General features: G+C 38.8%; 1 long non-coding RNA gene across 1 annotated transcript in view; it reads right to left on the bottom strand.

Moving 5' to 3' along the window:
- The window catches only part of LOC115838633, a 234,605-nt gene that overhangs the window by 113,255 nt on the left and 102,788 nt on the right, over positions 1-18,562 (bottom strand). Inside the window, exon 3 of the long non-coding RNA XR_004033693.1 lies at positions 17,793-17,912. This is a non-coding gene — a long non-coding RNA (uncharacterized LOC115838633). The remainder of the gene's footprint in view (positions 1-17,792; positions 17,913-18,562) is intronic.

Raw genomic sequence — 18,562 nt, 5'->3', positions numbered from 1 at the left:
GTTTATGGATCCTCCACTAAATCCTTTCAGAGAAAAAGTGCTCTCCCTCTGTGTCTTCTAAATACTCTGTTCCCCTGTAGTAAAGTATTTTTCAAAGACTTCATGTGGTTTTCCCCCCTTCTTATTTAACTTGAACAATGTGAAATTTATTCTGATTCAGTGTTTACCAGGGCAGGAGAGTTGAAGTACATTTCGCTCTACTTTATTTATCCAATGTGCGCAGCATCTGGTCCAAGCCCCAGTGGTCTGCATCAGTGGTCCCCAAACTTTTTGGCACCAGGGACCAGTTTTATGGAAGATAGTTTTTCCATGGATGGCAGGGGGTGGGGTGGCGGGATGGTTTCAGGATGAAACTGTTCCACCTCAGATCATCAGGCATTAGATTCTCATAAGAAGGATGCAACCTAGATCCCTTGCATGCGCAGTTCACAATAGGGTTTGTGCTCCTATAAGAATCTAATGCTACCACTTATCTGGCAGGAGGCAGCGCTCAGGTGGTAATGCTCACTTGCCAGCTGCTCACCTCCTGCTGTGTGGCCCAATTCATAACAGGTCACAGATGGATACCGGTCCATGGCCCAGGGGTTGAGGACCACAGTCTACATGACTTCATCTAATGCACCTCTCTACCACTGAGGTTCCATCAGGCTCCACAAACAGTCTGATTTGCAGTGTTCATAAGAATCTACAATTCCAAGCATGCTGTTACCAGGGTTTATTGTTTTGTTGTGGTGGTGGTAGTGGTGGTAGTGGTGTAGTAGTAGTAGTGTTTTGGTTGCCAACCCAAACTATAAGAGCTTTACCTGCAAGAAATTTTCCTCTGAAATGCAATATGCCTCCACCAGCCTTCCCACTGGTGGCCAAAACTGACCTAGCACCCAAGTTGTTTCCTGGGCATTTTAATTTCTCTGGATGTAGAATGATATCATAACATTCTCAGATTCACAAATCAATCCACATGGGTAAAAGCCCACCTGCCCAATTTTTTATCGGAGCCAATCCTGAGTCTCTGAGTCTGATAACGATAGACAACAGAGAGGACTCCACATACTCTCCCTCCTCATTTACAAGGGTTTCTATGTCATGTAAAGTTGTCTGTTATGCCATAGAAAGAGACCTGGGTAGGTTTGTCTCAATTTTTCCTTTTATAATTAGTATAGACTCTTCCCCAGTGTTGAAATTATGCTGGCCATTGCTTTTATTATTGTATTTCAATTATTATCTTTTTTCTTTATCTTCATAGGCATTTTATTAGGAAAACTGAGAAACACTTCACCAGGGGCTGCTAGCCAGGCTCCATTTTTAGCTGGAACTCCTATAGCTTCTTAATGAATAATTAAAACATGTCTGGGGAGGACATTCAACAACTAAATCAATGCTAGAGATTATTTGCTAAAGAAGTATAATCTGGCCACCTAACTGTGAAAAGACAGAAAATATTTTTCAAGACAGAAATAAAATGCCTAACAACTGACTAAGATCCCTAATAGAAATGATGACAAAGGATGGTATTCCTAAAATAAGAGGCTTATGCAGACAGCTCAAGTTGCTCTCCACCCAAGCAGAATTAAGAGTACCATTCTGCAGATTTGGGATTAATGTCACCAGATCGAGTCCTAGCTATAATGCAGGCAATAACGTTTTGTAAAAAAGAACACCATGTGGCGGCCTTGCTAATCTTCTGGATGAGAATCAGTTGGAAGTTGGCAACACATATTGACATGCCTTGGACTAAAAGAAGTTCTTAACATGACACTGCAGTTTTTAGGGCTACTCAGAATTAATATGAAAGACATGGTCAAATATAGTGTAGAATATGGACAACTATAAAATCGTTGAATACTAAGCACTTAAGTCAAATGAAATCTTGAAATTTTGGAATAGTTCAAATAAAAGCCTAGAGGTAACTAGAGATCACAGTTGATGTCTATTTGGATGCAGAATAGGAAAAATACTGCTAGAGGAGGGTCCATTTAAGGTTGAATTTGGCCGTTATTTTTGAAAAGGATTTAGGTCTAAGTTCTTTAGTTCGAGAACATAGAGAAATGGGTAGATAGCTCATTCTGGAAGCTGAAACTGCTTCTACCGAGAATAAAATGTTCCCCCATGAGAAATATGAGCTCTCCATGTTTAGAGCCCTAAATAAAGGAGGTCCAATCCCCTTTCTGAGGTCAATGTTAATATCCTCATCCTTCCAAGAGAGTTTAACAACTCCAAGTTCTCCTCCAGCCAAATGGGCAAAAACTAAACAAGAAAGAGCTTGCCTTCAACGTGGCTAAAACTACAGCCTGATTTAACCTATTTTCCCAAATAAGATGTATCATAAAGCAGGACAGGGATACTAAAAGGGGATGGGAACTGAGGGACTAAGACTGGGATAGGATCAAGAGGTGGGCAAAATGTTTTTAATAGCAAAATCTCAGTTCTCTGGCAGCACATAGCAGGGAAGCATCTTGTCTGAACTAGTCAGCCCTGCCCTTTCAATAGGAGGGGCCCAGTTAATCCTTGGATAAAATTATTTTAGAACTAAAAGAGAATTTAGAGATTATCTAGTCTAGCCCCCTTGCTTAAGGACACTTGGGCCCTGAGAGATTAAAAGGCTTGCTGTGTTTTTTTCTTGTAAATTTGTTTGAGTTCATTGTAGATTCTGGATATTAGCCCTTTGTCAGATGAGTAGGTTGCAAAAATTTTCTCCCATTCTGTAGGTTGCCTGTTCATTCTGATGATAGTTTCTTTTGCTGTGCAGAAGCTCTTTAGTTTAATGAGATCCCATTTGTCGATTTTGGCTTTTGTTGCCATTGCTTTTGGTGTTTTAGACATGAAGTCCTTGCCCACGCCTATGTCCTGAATGGTATTGCCTAGGTTTTCTTGTAGGATTTTAATGGTTTTAGGTCTAACATATAAGTCTTTAATCCATCTTGAATTAATTTTTGTATAAGGTGTAAGGAAGGGATCCAGTTTCAGCTTTCTACATATGGCTAGCCAGTTTTCCCAGCACCATTTATTAAATAGGGAATCCTTTCCCCATTTCTTGTTTTTGTCAGGTTTGTCAAAGATCAGATAGTTGTAGCTATGCGGCATCATTTCTGAGGGCTCTGTTCTGTTCCATTGATCTATGTCTCTGTTGTGGTACCAGTACCATGCTGTTTTGGTTACTGTAGCCTTGTAGTATAGTTTGAAGTCAGGTAGCATGATGCCTCCAGCTTTGTTCTTTTGGCTTAGGATTGACTTGGCGATGCGGGCTCTTTTTTGGTTCCATATGAACTTTAAAGTAGTTTTTTCCAATTCTGTGAAGAAAGTCATTGGTAGCTTGATGGGGATGGCGGGACTGTAAACTAGTTCAACCATTGTGGAAGTCAGTGTGGCGATTCCTCAGGGATCTCGAACTAGAAATACCGTTTGACCCAGCCATCCCATTACTGGGTATATACCCAAAGGACTATAAATCATGCTGCTATAAAGACACATGCACACGTATGTTTATTGCGGCACTATTCACAATAGCAAAGAGTTGGAACCAACCCAAATGTCCAACAACGATAGACTGGATTAAGAAAATGTGGCACATATACACCATGGAATACTATGCAGCCATAAAAAATGATGAGTTCGTGTCCTTTGTAGGGACATGGATGAAACTGGAAAACATCATTCTCAGTAAACTATCGCAAGGACAAAAAACCAAACACCGCATGTTCTCACTCATAGGTGGGAATTGAACAATGAGAACTCATGGACACAGGAAGGGGAACATCACACTACGGGGACTGTTGTGGGGTGGGGGGAGGGGGGAGGGACAGCATTAGGAGATACGCCTAATGCTAAATGACGAGTTAATGGGTGCAGGAAATCAACATGGCACATGGATACATATGTAACAAACCTGCACATTGTGCACATGTACCCTAAAACCCTAAAGTATAATAAAAAAAAATAAATAAATATAAAAAAAAAAAAAAAAAAAAGGCTTGCTGTGCTCACGTGGTAAATTAGTTGCAGAAGTGGAATTATAACTCAAAATCTCCTGATGCTCATTATGATGTTCTTCTTGCTCCTTTTATGGAAATTCTAAGGGAGGCAGCATGACACAGCCAAAACAGAACTGTTTCAACTCGAATTTTTGAGTTCTAGTCTTCTCCGACCTAGTTTGAGTGATAGAATCCTAGAAGCCAGGACTTCGTTTAGTTCCATCTGCTACCCTAAGCAAGAATCCCCAAAATGATAGTAGCAATGAGCAATTTTGTGGGCAGCTAGGCTCTTGTAAACCCCTCTCAGGGATGGATCTCTCACTGCCTCAGAGGGAGCTTATATGACTCGGCAGCAGCTTTTCTTGATGACCTGAAATCTGCTTCCCTGAAATTTTTATTTTGACCTCCAAGAAGGCACCTTCTTCTCTTCCACATGATAGCACTGCTCATTTAATTCAACAAATATTCACGCAAAGCCTGTATTTGCTAGGTTGCATTCTGTATTTTGGAACTATAAACCTGACATTGCAGAACACATAATCTAGTCAGGAAGATGATCCTTAATTGCTATTAAATATGATAATACATGCATATAATTGCCAGGCACATGTAAATACTCAATAAATACTAGACATTATTCTTATTAACTATTATATAGCTATTTCATCACTTCATGGCCAAACTAAATCTCCACTTTGCTTAAGCATGCAACATAGAATGTGGCCTCTAGATCAGGGGTTGGCAAACTTTCTTTAAAGGGCCAGACGGTAAATACTTTAGCTTTTGCAAGCCATATGGTTTCTGCCACAACTACTCAATCCTGCATTTCTAGCATGAAAGCAGCTATAGAGAATATGTAAATGATGGCTGTGGCTGTGTTCCAATAAAACTTTATTTATCAAAACAGGCAACTGGTTGCATTTGACCCACAGGCCATAGTGTGCCAACCTCTGCTTTCGATGCTTCACTGTCTCCACCACCCTCGTTCAGTTTGACAATGGCTTTCTAAAGTGGAAAGATACACATCTTTAGGGTCTGCCCTAAAGATAGCAGGACCAGTATAAAGTACAATAGTGTTATAAATACCATGAATAGGATACTATAAGCCAATTGCTATGGCTCATGATGGTTATCTTTTAAAGTAAGAAGAGTATTTACATTAATTTACTTTTAGTTTAAATGTGCATTCAGGGATACAATCCCATTTTATTTTATTTGCTGCATCCCATTGTTGGCTTATATTAATTTTGAGGTCATCTAGAAATCCTGATTTCTGAGTGTAAAGATGAAGTATCTTATTAAATCAAAGTTAGCATTCTAAACAACGAGAAACCTCCAACCCCCTTTCTTCAAATCAGCTTTCAAAATTCTGAGAGGCAGACTTAAATCTACTACCTACACCAACCCCTTGCCATCCCCCTAACCAGGGCAAGAGATTAAAGGATTCCACCCTAGGAAAATAGGCTTTACAAAAAGATACTGGCATTTACAAATCCCCAGCTAAAAAGCTGAGTTCTTTCTGGGGTGGACAGTGAAGTTTACCCTAACAGTTGTCAAGCCCTGCCTGTAAATACATAGCTTTCAATTAGCTTTTTTAGTGCCTCATTTTTAAATATGATCAGATAGCCAGGGATCACCAGGCATTTCAGCAAAACCTCCAATTTTTTAATAGAGACCTATATAAACATGAAAAAAAGAAGCAGCAGGCCAAATAACTAGAAACAATATAAGAAATTTTAAAACACCTCCCCATTGCAAAAAAACTATAATATTTTCTGAGAAAAGTTTTTAAACCTATTAGATTAATTAAACAATTAGTAGGATGCTATGGGGGGAAGTGATATTCAGATATTCAGAGAATATGAAAAACACTAGTATTTAAAAATATGACAATAGAAAAAGTAAATATAAAACCTAGAATATAAAGTTGAGAAAGTCATTCAGAAAATAGAATAAAAAGAAAAAGTGAGAGCATCAGTACAGAAGATCTAACATTTAGTTAATAATAGGAATTCCAAAATGAAAGAACAGAGAAAACAGAAAAGAGGACATTATCAAAGAAATAAAGCAGGGGAATTTTCCAGAACTGAAGGAAATTAAACACCAGATTGAAATGGCCCATAATTGCTCAGCCCAACACACACAGCACCTTCAGCCGTCATAGCGCAAGTGGTTGGTTGAAGTATGAAGTTACTCATACAACCAATATTTATTGACTGGGGCCAGGCACTGGTGGTCCAGCACACACAGGAAGGACACAATCCCTGACTTTGAGAAGGCTAGAGGCTAATGGTGGGTCAACCTGCTTCATGTATACCCCAGAGACTCACTTGACTAAAAGATACATTTTACCCCAGACTAAGAAGTATTTGGCTCTTAGTAAACCACAAGCCTGATCCAGATGATTGTCCTGCACCATCACAACTGACAGCCTCACTCTTCATCCTGGGAGGCTGGCAGAAACTTAACTTTCCTCCTCAAGGAGGGTCTTCCTTGCCCCAATTCTCTGAAACAGGTTATATGTAAATACTTATGCCTTCTTTCTGCAGTCCACCATGACAACCGACCTTCCCCCAGAGTTGGCATAATGGTAGAAATCATGTTGACCACAACAACAAACATGTGATGTATGGCCTTCTCGAATCTCTTTTTTTAATGAGACATAAACAAGCAAATGAGGATAAATAAATATGTAAAATTCAGCTTAGCATTTTGCTGGCTTTTTTCATACATTATCTTTACAATTTTGTAAAGTACACATTCATGACCATTTATATACAAATTTCAAAAGAGTTTCAGTAACCTCCCCAGGGACTCACAGCTAGGGAATGGCGCAGCTGGAGTCACATCCAAGGTCTCCGATCCAAACCCCAAGTTCTTCCTTCCCTTGTACAGACTCAAATGTACAATCAATGTTCCTCTTAAACTCCTCCCACAAAAAAACTTGTGTAAATCCACATCTATCTTAAAATCACCTCCTAAATTAATCATTAGTAATCATGCATCACAAATTAATCTCTGAAGTGATGCAATAGAAGACTTGATATTACCAGGAAGCATATACGAGGTACCAAGATCCTGATCTGAGGGAGACAACAAACTAACAAAAAACTCAAGGGGGCCAGACACGCACCATAGTTCTTATAGAGGACTCATGGATTGTGAATTGTTTATCAATGAGTTAAAACCTTTCGTACATGCTTACCAAACACTTTTACTCTGTATGTGTGTGATTGTTTTATTCTTTACCCATTTTTTCTATTGGGATATTCATGGCTGGTGAGGTGGAAATTATTATGTCCCCTTGGAATTTTTCACATAAAGAAGAGTTGAAGGAGAGGCTTATGTAGTCTGAGAAAAAGAAGCCTCTGGTCAGACGTGATTATAAACCATAGACACTTAAAGAGCTGCTCTTGATATAGGAGCCCATGTAGGAAACAGAATCCGAACTGCCATTTATTAGGTGTTAAAACATGAAAACTGGAATTTCTACAAACCAAATACCCTGAGTCAGATTTCAAGATAGTCTGGATATCATCTGAAGACAGTCTCTCATCCATCTCTCTGTAGATATCTGGATAGACATGGAATTGTATCCACCCTACTCCAAGTCACATCAAGGGACTAGGGTCTGGGCTTATTTATAACCCAGATCTTCCCAGCTAAGTCCAGAAAATGAAGGATGAATCGAAGTGAATTCCAGTCTTGAATGTTTACTACATTCAAGGGATGTTAGCCACAGCAGAATTGTACTCATCATACTTCTTATTACAAATAGTACCACAGAACTCCTGGAGATATTGCAGGACAAATGAATCTTAGCCACAAAATTTTGTCAGTGTTTTTTCAGAGGCCTTGGGCCTTGGTTTTAAGTAGAAGTATACCCCTTCAGGCTGGAATTCAATACTACTCCCCAAGTAGTAGCTGTCCCTTGATGAGTTCACTTAGCCCAGTGGTATTTCAGCCATGTTCAAAGCTACATTTGTAAGAACAGAGTCTAATCTTTAAATCTGTCCAATACCCTATAGCCCATCATAGCCATGTTCAGCAGACAAGTTTCACAGTCTCAGAATTTCAAAGCCAATGAAAGTCTCAAGAGTAGATTGTTGACCATAAAAGAAGTAGGGGCACAAAACTAGACCAGGTCTGTTCGCACTTTAGGAAACATTTCAGAAATTACCTAACATCAGCTGGGCATGGTGGCTCATGCCTATAGTCCCAGCTTCTCAGGAGGCTGAGACAGGAGGATTGCTTGAGCTCAGGAGTTCGAGGCTGCAGTGGGCCATGATCGCACCCCTGCACTCCAGGCTGGGTGACAGAGAGAGCCCCATCTCTACAGAAAAGTTAATGAATAAACTGAAAGAAGAAATCATCCAGCAACTATGGGTGAGTGGTCAAGAGCTTAAGACTGCTGTTTCATAGACAGAACATCACTCTAGTTGCCCATCATTGGTCATTCAAGTAGGAAAGGACGTCTCACCTGCCTAGATTCTTCCTCATACATGGGCACAAACTGTGCCAAGGCCCCAGTAGGTCTGATGGACAGATATGAGTAGTAGTCATTCCACCTTCTTGCTAGTATGCACACAGGAACAAAGCTTGGACAGACAGCCATGCTAGCTTATTTAAGAAGAATCTGACAAAGCCCTCCAATAGCTAGGCATCTAAGGCACTGTCATCCAAGTAATAGCAGCTAATAGTGATCCTCTCTCATCTCTCTACTCCAGTCTCCTCAGCTAGAAATAGCAAATCCATCCATGCCAAAATGATGTACACTCATTGCAGCACTCCTGAAGCATAAAAAATCCTCCCATACAGGAAATTTCTTTGGCCTGCAGGTAAACATGACATTTCTCCACATTCTCATTTAAAAAACACTAACACATTTCACTACTTCATATTTTTAGATGCTATAAATAAAATCATAGCCAAAATTAAAAGGCAAACAACCAACTAGAAAAAGTATTTACAGCAAATATGAAAGAGAAACAGTTCATATCTTTGTTGCTTGAGAAACTAACTGGTAAAAAAAAAAAAGCACAGTCATAAAAAGACAATGAATCAAAGAGAAATTATACTTATTATAAAATACACACACAGAGGTCATCAAAAATGTTATTTCAAAGAATGCACATTTCTCTTATTATTTGGTTCCCTAACAAAATGTTTTTAATGATTTTTAAACTAGACCTAGACCACTACCTCTTTTACCACCAGTCCTTCCCCAACCCTAGGTGTGAGCTCACATGAGCCCCTCAGAGCCCATAGGTCCCAATGTGATAGACCAGGTATATCAGCTTCATTTCATCTCTGAATGCCCCCTGTCTCTTTCTCTGGTAATTTTTCATAAGGAACACAGCAAAGGGAAAACAAGTCTGGAAATCAGGTACCTCATACCTGAAAATATATGTTTGTTTTTTCATAAAGAAAAGCAATTCTAACTGTATAGCATAAAGCAAATGTATGAGATTCGGAGGATGTGAACTGGTTTGCTAAAGATACAATTGAACTTGAATTACGAATTCACAAAATGTAAGCAACAATCAATGAAGAGTGTAGAAAATATACTGCTGACCTAGAACCCTGGCTTTCACACTTTCACAGCTTTTCAGAACTCAAGAATCATTCACTAAATACTGACAAGAATTCTTAGAATAGAACAGAGAGAAGAGACAGATTTGTCCCTGCCCTTTGATGGGTGTCTTGGCAGGTCAGTTGATTCTCTGACTAGCTGGTTTAATTAAACCCGAAGCAGCTGAGATCTGACCCCTAGAAATAAGGAAAGAGCTCCACAGACCAGAGTGTATCTCAAGAAGAAACTTCGACTCTAGATACAATAATCAGATTAGAAAGAAGTGTTCATTCTAGGCAGGAATCGGAATTTTAGATTAGAGAAGACCTAACACCTAAAGTGCCTACGTAATGCACGAATGGATGAACATGCAGTTTTCCTGGGAGTACACCACCTTACAACTGTTGAATAGAACTTTCTTCCATACCATATACTAACTTGAAATCTTTCTCCCTGTTTGTTTAACTTTAGACCTAGGTGGTGTGGCACACATCACTTGGAAATCTGTCCTGGTTGCTTCCATCTAATATTGGACCAGGTAATGTTGCTAATCTGAGTGTGACAGTATAAGGAGTGAATGGAATCCTGTGAGTGTCCTTTTAATGTGTCCTCACCTATCCTTTCTTCCTTCCCTCTGGCTCAGAGGAAGAGGGTCTACCTCTATCAAAAGTTCCTCTTTCCATCTGCACTCTATCCCAGTGGTTCTCAAACTTTAAGGTGTATCAGAATTGCCTGGAGAGCTTAATAAAACACAGATTAGGAGTTATCATTCCAAAGTTGCTGATTCACTAGGTCTCGGATGTGGCTCAAGAATTTGTGTTTCTAAGTTCCCAGGTGATGCTGATGCTGCTGGTCCAGGAGCCACACTCTAAGAACCACCACTCTATATTAGGGGTCAAAAACCTTCTGTTGAGGGCTGGACAGTAAATAGTTCAGACTTTGCAGGCCGTATGTTCTCAGTTGCAACTACTCAACTCTACCATTGTCGTGTGAAAACAGACAGACACAATACATAAATGAGTAGATATTCACTATGTTCCAATAAAACTTTAGTCACAAAAAAATAGGTCGTGGACCAGCATATGTGCTGTCATTTATCAAATTCTGCACCAGACCCTTGCTGCTCAGAGTTCTACTCTCATCCCTTCCCTTTACACCCAAGTTTCTTGAACAAGTCAACGCTCATTGTCTCCTCTTCTATACTTCTCATTCTTTCGGCAACCCCCATAATCTGGCTTCCACACCTTCTATTCCACTGAAATTGCTCTCAGCAGTCACCAGTGCTATCATATGAGAGTTTTCAGTCCTTTTCTTATCTACACGTTTCTCTTGCAATGGCAATGTTGACCACTCATCTTTTTCAGTTTCCTCTGTTGGCTTCTTTGACATCACTTTCTCATAGCTCCCAGCATACTTTTCTTTCTGCTGCTGCTGAGTTTTCCATTTCTCTGACCAGGACCAGCTTCACAGAAGTGAAACCAGTGCAGTGGCACAAGATCCAGTGCTTAGAAGGGCACTTGCTTGGGATTTAATGTTTTGCAGTCACTATCTTGAAATTCTTAATTTTATCTTTGAATTTCTGTTTTATAAGTGAAGTCCAATGGGACAATGAAAACATGTGCTGGGCTTGGAGCCTCAGCTCATGTTCATCCTGTCTCCTACCATTTCCCAGAGGTGAGTTACCAGTCCCTACTTGTATTTCCCCTTTGCCTCCCTGGTCCTGCCTGGTCTTCCCCTCTCACCCTCCACCTCATGAGTGCTGCCACCCTCTGCCCCTGGGAAGGGCCTGCGTAGTGTCCAAGGAGTTGAGTGCACATTTCATTCCTGCATAACACTGGCAGCATTCTGGTGCATGTGGCTGGTAATGTGGTGGGGTTGCATGTTGGCACATAAACCTCTTAGCCACCCCCATGCAGGTACTGAGCATGCTGTGACACAGAGGTTTAAAGATCCTTAGGGATCATCCATATGCCATAAGTTAGGGCAGCAGATCATGGATAGAGGAGATGCCCAGCTTGACTTCCTCAAACTTCACTGTTGGCCAGGGCATGGGCATGGCAGAAGGGAAGAAGTAGTAGCCTTCAGGCCCAAGCAAACACGCAGGGCTCCCAGGCACTTATGAGGGTCTGCGCTTGTCCCACAAGCATTTGTTTGGCCAGCCTCATTGTTGGGGGAATAGGAGGAGATCTTTCCTTTTTCCTCCAACCTTCCTGAATCTGGCTTGAATTTGTCTCTTCTGTATAGCTCAAGGCACCCTCCAGAGATGAGCCATGAAATATAAATATTCTGATATTTGCATTAAAACTTGGCATTGCTAAAGGAAGCCAGTCACAAAGACCACATATTGTATGATTCAATTTACATTACATGTCCAGAATAGACAAAACTACAGAGACAGAAAGTAGATTAATGGTTGCCTAGGACTGGGGAAGAGGATAATTGAGATTGCTAATAGGTGCAGGGGTGTTTTTTTCTGAGATGCTGAAAATGTTCTAAAATTAAATTGTGGTGATGGTTGCACAACTCTGTGAACATACTAAAAACCACTAAACGAAGCATTTTAAATGGATAAATTTATTGTATGTAAATGTATGTCAATAAAGCTGTTAAAAATTGGCATTGCACAATATAGAGATGAATGACAAAATTCAGCTAATAATTTAAAGTTTGAGTTTTTCCTTATTTGGAATGATATTAAGTAGCAAGCAAAACCACCATGATGGCAAGAGAGAGATCATGGAAGAAAGGAAAATACTTTGCAATACGCCTTTAACAGTGCTTTTTTTCCCTGCATTTTGAACAATGGGTTTCATATTTTTATTTATATTAGCTCTGCCTCTGATCTCTTAAATACTGGTATTTTCCATGGTTTTGCCTGAGCCTTTTTTTTGTTTCACAATTTCCCCAGGCCGACTTATCCAAGCTACAACATGTTCCCTCATGACTCCCAAATGTTATCTCCAGCCCAAACCACCTCACATACAAATATCCAAAGGTATATATCCAGTGAATAGCTCAAAAGATACTTCAAACTCAATATATGTAAACTTGTACTCATAATCTGCTCCTTCTCTACGTTTTTCATCTTGTTGAAGGACATTACTATCCACTAAATTGCTAAAACCAGAAACACTGGAGTCCTCCTGTTATTTCTTCCCACCTCCTTTCATCCAACTACTCTGTAAATCCTATAAATTCTAAAATCCAAGTGTCTTTCAATCTAGGCCTTCTTTTTTATGTGAAATTATTATTATTTAAATAATTTCAACTTTTATTTTATATTCAGGGTGCATATGTGCAGTTTGTTACCCTGGGTAGATTGCATGATGCTAAGGTTTGAGATATGCTTGATCCTGTCACTCAGGTACTGAGCATAGTACCTAATAGTTATTCAATACTCGCCCCTACCTCCCATACTCCCCGCTCTAGTAGTCCCCAGTGTCTATCATGTCTACTTTTGCCAACTTTATGTCCATGGGTACCCATTGTTTAGCTCTAACTTATAAGTGAGATTTTGCAGTATTTGGTTTTCTGTTTCTGCGTTAATTTGTTTAGGATAATGGCTTCTGCCTGCATCCATGCTGCTACAAAGAACATTATTTCATTCTTTTTATGGCTGCATAGTATTCCATGGTGTAAATGTACTATATTTTCTTTATCTAATCCATGACTGATGGGCACTTAGGTTGATTCCACGTCTTTGCTATTGCGAATAGTGCTATGACGAACATATGAATGCGTGTGCCTTTTTGGTAGAACGATTTATTTTGTTTTGGATATATACCCAGTAATGGGATTTCTGGGTCAAATGGTAGTTTTGTGTTAAGTTCTTTGAGAAATCTCCAAACTGATTTCCACAGTAGCTGAACTAATTTACATTCCCTCCAACAGTATATAAGCATTTCCTTTTCTCTGCAACCTCACCAGCATCTGTTCTTATTTTTTGACTTTTTAAGAGTAGCCACTCTAACTGGTGTGAGATGGTATTGCACTGTGGTTTTGATTTGCATTTCTCTGATGATTAGTGATGTTGAGCATTTTTTCATGTTTCGTGGCCACTTGCATGTCTTCTTTTGAAAAGTGTCTGTTTATGTCTTTTGCCCATTTTTTAACCTCCTTGGTTAAATGTATTCTAGTTGGGAGAGGTGGTGTTAGGGGGCCTTTTTGTTTGGTTTTGGTTTCGTATAGGCGCTCTTCTTAATCTCCTCTGCCTCTGGCCTTGTTCATACCCCCATCAAATCTTACCTTGACTATTAAAAAGGTTTTGTTATGAGTCTCTTTGTCTTTAACCTTAACCACCTGCAATTCATGGCTCACTTTTAATAAAATGTAAATCTGACCATGTCACTTCCCAGCTCAAAACAATTAGATGTATTACCATAGCCTATGAGATAAAACGGAAATGTCTCATCATGGTGTGCAAGTCCCTTAGATATATAAAGCCTTTTTAAAATTTCATGATAGTATTTTCATAATAGAGAAACACTGAAAACAACATAAATGCACAATGAAAACATGGTCAAGTAACTTGTGTTATAGCAACTTGATGAATGGACTCACTTAAAATGTTAAAATATTAATTGTAAAAATAAATGTCAGTTTATTCATGTGGTATTTTATTATATTATGCAGTCATTTAAAATCAGGTTGAAAAATAGTTTACTAAGACCTTTATTTCCATTAGTACAATGGGCTAAGTGCCAAAATTGACCATCTCTGTGAAGATAAAAAACAACTAAAACTAAAATACTAAAACTGAAAGGTAAAAATGGTTATATATTTTAGATTAATGATATGACAAGAATATAAAAGATACCGAAGCCAAACTTTAGAAAAGACAGCACTGCAACTGGCTGTCTCTATGAGAATACTTGCCAGATCAGCTCAATTTGAGTTTAAGTTTTCAAAATTTTCTGGGGATTGCCCCAGTGTGAGAAATCAATGGGCAACTCCTCCCATAAAGTTGAGATCTCAAAGGGCTATGCCCCTGCAATAAGAATTAACCAGAAATAAACTGACTCCACCTTCAAAGAACTGGTAGTGACAGCCAGCCTTTATGTGGGTTTATACCCACAATTTACATTACTTGATAAGTTTGTGTTTGTTTTTGAGACAGAGTCTCACTCTGTAGCCCAGGCTGGAGAGCAGTGGCATCATCTCGGCTCACTGCAACCTCCACCTCCCGGGTTCTCCTGCTTCAGCCTCCCAAGTAGCTGGGACTACAGGAGTGTGCCACCATGCCCCTCTAATTTTTGTATATTTAGTAGAGACAGGGTTTCACTATGTTGGCCAGCCAGTCTCGAACTCCTGGCCTCAAATGATCCACCTCTCTCAGCCTCCTGAAGTGCTGGGATTACAGGCGTGAGCCACCATGCCCGATGGACTCAGCAGTTGTTGTTGTTGTTGTTTGTTTGTTTTTCATGACAAAGTCTCACTCTGTTACCCAGGCTGGAGTGCAGTGGGACGATCTTGGCTCACTTGCAACCTCTGCCTCCCGGGTTCAAGCAATTCTCCTGCCTCAGCCTCCCGAGTAGCTGGGATTACAGGCGTGTGCCACTGCGCCCGGCTAATTTTTTTGTATTTTTTAGTAGAGACGGGGTTTCACCATGTTGGCCAGCAGGTCTTGAACCCCTGACCTCAGGTAATCTGCCCACCTCAGCCTCCCAAAGTGCTGGAGTTACAGGCGTGAGCCACTGTGCCCGGCCGACTCAGCAGTTTTTTTAAAGTTAAGAACCCAGAAATCGACCCACACATATATGGAAACTTGGTTTATGACACAGCTAGCATTGCAAATCAGTGGGGAAAGAATAAATATTTAACAAATTGTTCTCAGATAATTGGTTATCCTTATTGTTAGAGTTTGAATATTTGCCCCCTCTCAGACTCATGTTACAATTTAATTGCCACTGTAATAGTATTAAGAGATGGAACCTTTAAGAGGCGATTGGGCCATGAGTGCTCTGCCCTCATGAATGGATTAATGGCATTATTATGGGAGTGGGTTCCTTATAAAAGGGCAAGTTTGGCCCCCTCTTGCCTGTCTGTCTCTCTCTCTCTTTCACCCTCACCCTCTCTTTGCCTTTTGGCCATGGGATGACACAGCAAGAAAGTCTTTGCCAGATCTTTGACTTCCCATCCTCCAGAACTGTGAGCCAATAATTTTCTATTTATTATAAAATACCCAATCTGTGGTATTTTGTTACAGCAGTGCAAAATGAACTAATATACTTATTTAAAAGAAAAAAAAAGAGAGAGGCTAGGCATGGTGGCTCACGCCTATAATCCCAGCACTTTGGGAGGCTGAGGTCGGAGGATTCCCTGAGCCCAGGAGTTCGAGACCAACCTGGGCAACATAGCAAGATCCCATCTCTCAAAAAAAATAGAAAAATTAGCTGGGCATGGTGCCACATGCCTATAGTCCCTGCTACTTAGAAGGCTGAGGTGGGAAGATGGCTTGAGCCCAGGAGTTCAAGGCTGCAGTAAGCTACAGATCGTGAGAGAATGAGACCCTGTCTTAAAAAAAGAGAGAGATACAGAAAGAAAATGTACTTTTACATCACGTTGTACACAAAATCAATTCTATGTGGATTAAAAACATAACTATGGAACAGAGAACTATAACATTAAAGAAGACAGTGTAGAAGAACATCCTTCACACTTTGAGGAGAGAAATTTTTCTTAACAAGACTCAAAGGGCACAATTATTCAAAGAAAAGTTTGATAAATTTGACTATATCAAAATTAAAATTATCTATTTACTACTAGGCACTATAAAGGTAGTGGAAAACAGAATGGGAGAAGATATTTGAACCCATGTAACTCAGAAAATTGATATCCAGAATATATACAAAAAAACTCCTACAAACCAATAAGAAAAGAAAACCCAAGAGAACTATGAGCAAAAGATTTGAACAGGCCTGCCATAGAAGAGAACCCATATGAAAAGATGTTCTGCCTCATTACTAGTTGGAAAAATTTATATTAAAACCAAATAAGAAAGATTCTCAAACTCACCAGATTAGCAAAAATTATGTCTGATAATATCAAGTGAGCATTGGCAAGGATATGATGCAACCAGCATTCTTACACATTGCTAGTAGAAGTATAATTTGGTACAACCACTTTGGAAAACAATTTGGTAATACCTATATATTTGAAGAGATACACACCAATGACCTGACAGAATTACCCATACATTATAAAGAAACTCTTAGACATTTGTAATAGAAATTGTGTTATTAAAATATTCTTTACATTACCATTTACAGTAGGAAAAACTGGAATTTGCCCAAATGTTTATCATGGGCAATAAGTTGTGGTGCATTCATATAACGAAACACTTGACAACCATGTAGATGAATACAATATAACACAATGACATAGAAAAAACATAGGGATTTAATATTGGGTGAAAACACAAATTACAGGTAAATGTGTTCACATTTTTTAGTCCATTTAAATATAGATTAAAATATCCACTAAACTGTATGCTCTTTAGGAATATAACCAAATATGGTAAAACTATAAAGAGAACTAAGATACAATCAACACAAAATTTAGGAGGGTGATCACATGGCCTTTGTAGGGGTAATGAAGAGGATGAGGTGGGAAATAAGAACACAGAAGCCTCCAAAGATAATAGCAATGTTCTTTATCTTAAATTGAACGATAGGCATATGGGTGTTGATTTATGATGATTTCATATAACTTTTATAAGTTTTTATATATATATTCAACATTTAATACACAGTTTCTTAAAAAGAACATCTGCTGACATGTAAAAATACATGATATTCTGTTAAAATGATCATTATAAATAATACAAGGTAGTGGCATGGAAACATGCTTTTGATATGTTATTTAAAAATTAGAAAAGAAAATTTTGTATCAAAAAATATGATTACAACAACACACAAATTATAGTTATAAATGGACACGAAGCAAGGGAAAATAAAGACATGCTTTTTAGTTTTTCTTCTTTATTTCTATCTCCATTAATGTGGTCATAATTCTGTGCCAATAATGAAATGATATATTTAAAACAGAAAATTGATGCTCTAAACAGGTCTCCCATTAAAGCTATTTAGACTATGGGCCAAATAACCAAGGTACCACCATTCACCTGGTGGCAATTTATCTCCACTGCAAAGTAGCCAAGGGAAAAAAAATCAATGTCCTTATTGCTGCATTTGTGAGCCTTGCTTTATATAACAACCAAAACATGCCTCATCAGCCTCCCTCATCCATGTTACCTTCATCCGTGCAGCCACAGAAACACAGCACCTAGACAGCTGAGAAAGCCCACAAAATCTTCTCGAAGGCCAACTCTGCAATCCAATGACCTCATTTTGTAAAAGGCATTGATAGTAGTTCTACAAAAGAGAAAGATTATGATCAATTTATTCTTTGTTACTAGTGGACAAAGAGAGAAAATATAACTTAAGGAAGCTGTATCAGGTTCTATTTGATTTGCAACCAAAACTGTTCTTACTATTCTGCATTTAAGTGTCATGGATAATTCAAAGTCATTAGAGACACATAATCTCAATCACATTAAGAAATAATCTAAATGTTTTTAAAAGTAATACAAAAAGTAGTGAGGAGTATTATTACTTCCAGTTTTACCTGCCCAAATATTTAAGTTTGCAAAAGAATAGAAAACGAAGTGCAAATTATTGATGGTGTTGAAATGACTTTAAATCACAACTGAAGTGTTCATACCATCAAACTTGGAAGAAAAAAAAATCAATACTGCTATATTGAAGTTAAGAATAAATTAGAGGCATGTAAAAGTCTGGAATAACAATATGCTATAAAAATTACTGATATAAAAATATGCCATTTAACAAATTTGATACTACAGAGGCATAAAATTCTACATAGAGTCTGGAAGCAACCATGTGAACATAAGGAGGTAGCTGGGGTAGTGCCAACATGGTTAATTCAGAAAGAAACTCAAATTTATAACTGGTTAGGTTTAATTTCTGTTTTGAAGATAAATTACATGCCAGAAATCTATATG

This window comes from Nomascus leucogenys, chromosome 1a, assembly GCF_006542625.1.
Source record: "Nomascus leucogenys isolate Asia chromosome 1a, Asia_NLE_v1, whole genome shotgun sequence".
In the NCBI taxonomy this organism is placed as follows: Eukaryota; Metazoa; Chordata; class Mammalia; order Primates; family Hylobatidae; genus Nomascus; species Nomascus leucogenys.
The sequence above is the reverse complement of the archived record's forward strand: the minus strand, read 5'-3'. Positions and strand labels throughout refer to the sequence as shown.